Source organism: Lampris incognitus, unplaced genomic scaffold, assembly GCF_029633865.1.
Source record: "Lampris incognitus isolate fLamInc1 unplaced genomic scaffold, fLamInc1.hap2 scaffold_257, whole genome shotgun sequence".
In the NCBI taxonomy this organism is placed as follows: Eukaryota; Metazoa; Chordata; class Actinopteri; order Lampriformes; family Lampridae; genus Lampris; species Lampris incognitus.
This window is the reverse complement of record NW_026611215.1, coordinates 12,501-15,000: the sequence shown is the minus strand read 5'-3', so window position 1 is coordinate 15,000 and position 2,500 is coordinate 12,501.

Here is a 2,500-nt window from a genome sequence, read left to right as displayed (position 1 = left end):
CATTACCAACGCTTATAGTAGCCCCTCCCAGTTAGTAACCCCTCCCTGTTGTGACGCCATTTCCTGTTAGAGGCCCAAAACGTATGCACGTGTTCATTTTTGTCTGCCCCTGTAATTTATTTTATCCATTCCTAATGTGGGTCCCAATTTCTGCGTATGCTACAGTGGGAGCAGATCTAAAGTTTCCAGAAATCTGTCCTGTTTATACGCGACTGCTATGTTTTGTGTTTTTGTAAAAAAAAACAAAAAAAAAAAACCTGTATTGACGTCCCCTGAAGCTTCCAGAAACCTGCTCTGTTTATATGCGACAGAATACAGATCCCATGAGGGAGACAAATTGTCCTGTCTTTCCTACACAACGCAATGAAAAAGTAGACCGGTCACACGAGGACTTTGAGAAAATGTCTTCCGGGAAGCCCCGCGAGGTAAACACGGAGCTGTTCCACCCCTCCCCATACAGATGTCGGAGGGGGAGGGGGGGGGGGGGGCGGCAAGCCTCGCGAGGGGAGCCGTGGAAGAGCAACTGGGATAGACGGTCCGGCTGAGCACCGCCGAGCACGCTGTCGAGCTGTGCAACGGAGAGGACGACTACGCGGTAGAGCCCCTCCCACTCCGCACTCTGCTCGCCACTAAGAACATTAAATAAAGGACATCGATCCGCCAGACCGGAGGAACCGACCGCCCGAACGCCGGCAAAGCCGGCCGGCGGACACCCTCCGAAGGCGTGTTAAGTTGGCCCATCGATCAGGACACAAACACGCAACAAATCCAGTCCGGGGTGTGGTGTAAGCAGCCCTACCAGAGAAATCACCTAACCCTAACCCTAAACGTACGGCAGACGCGTCCCCTGGCTCTCACATTGACAACTGAGAGGCTTCTGAAAACCTGGCCACGCCCATCAGTAAAAACCACTACAGCAAGTGACGACATATGTACCTTCAAAGTGCTGTACTACAGGGTGCTGTTCAAAAGGTATCTATCCCGTTTACTCTCTATGCTTCATATATCATCATATTATTGAAAAGTGCAAGCCTTTAGGAACAACAGCAACTCAAGTCGCCAACGCTCTGTTCACTCAATAACTGCAGAGATCCAAACTTCTCCTGGCATTAACATCGGCACAAAAACTGTGCGCCGGGAGCTTCGTGGAATATGGGTTTCTATGGATTCAGAATGAGATGTCAGAAAAGCTCCTGTGGGTGTAATGGTCAGTTATGTCAATACTTTTGGACATATATTGTGCGTGTGCGTGTGTCTGTGATACCTAACATAAACACACCTGTATTACTAGAATTGATCGTTCACGCCACAAAAGTGAGGGGCAAACATAGAAAAGCGTGCAACCCAGCCACTGAGGATGCACAAGCCAGTGCATTCTTAGTGCAGGTCCCAAGCCCGGACAAATGGGGAGGGTTACGTCAGGAAGGGCATCCGGCGTCAAATCTTTGCCAAATCAAATATGCGGATCATAAATAAGATTTCCATACCGGATCGGTCGAGGCCCGGGTTACCGACGACCGCCATCGGTACTGTTAACCAGCGGAGTGCCGGTGGAAACTAGGCTACTGTTGGGCGAAGGAAAAGGAGAGGGGGAAGGCATGTCCAGAGGCAGCTAGAGAGGAGGAAGGGTAGCCGTGTGGAGGTGAGAGTCAGTCGGAACTTCGAATGTTGGCACTATGGCTAGTAAAGGGAGAGAGCTGGCTGACGTGATGGAAAGAAGAAAGGTGACAAGAGACAAGGTGGAAGGGGAGTAAGGCCAGGAGTATCGCAGGTGGGTTCAAACTCTTCTACCATGGTGCGAATGGGAGGAGAAATGGGGTAGGGGTCATTCTGAAGGAAGAGTATGTCAAGAGCGTGCTGGAGGTGAACACAGTGTCAGACAGAGTGAGGATTATGAAGCTGGAAATCGAAGGTGTATTGCTGACGGTTATCAGCGCATATGCCCCGCAAGTCGGGTGTAAGATGGACGAAAAAGAAGAATTCTGGAGTTGAGTTGGACGACGTGGTGGAAAGGGTACCCAAGGAGGAGGGAGTGGTGATTGGAGCGGACTTCGATGGACACGTTGCTGAAGGGAACAGAGGTGGTGAGGAGTTGATGGTAAGGTATGGAATCGAGGAGAGAAATGTGGAAGGACAGATGGTGTTCGATTTTGCGAAAAGGATGGAAATGGCTGAGGTGAATACATATTTCAAGAAGAGGGAGGAGCACAGGGTGACGACGTATACGAGTGGAGGAAAGTGCACACAGGTGGACTATATCTTGTGTAGAAGGCGCGATGTAAAAGGGATTGCATACTGCAAGGTGGTGACAGGGGAGAACGTAGCTAGGCAGCATCGGATGGTGGTCTGTAAGATGACTTTGGAGACCAACATGAGGAAGCGAGTGAAGACACAGCCGAAGATCAAATGGTGGAAGTTGAAGAAGGAAGACTGTTGTGTGGAGTTCAGGCAGGAGTTAACACAGGCACTGAGTGGTAGTGAAGAGTTGCCAGATGGCTGG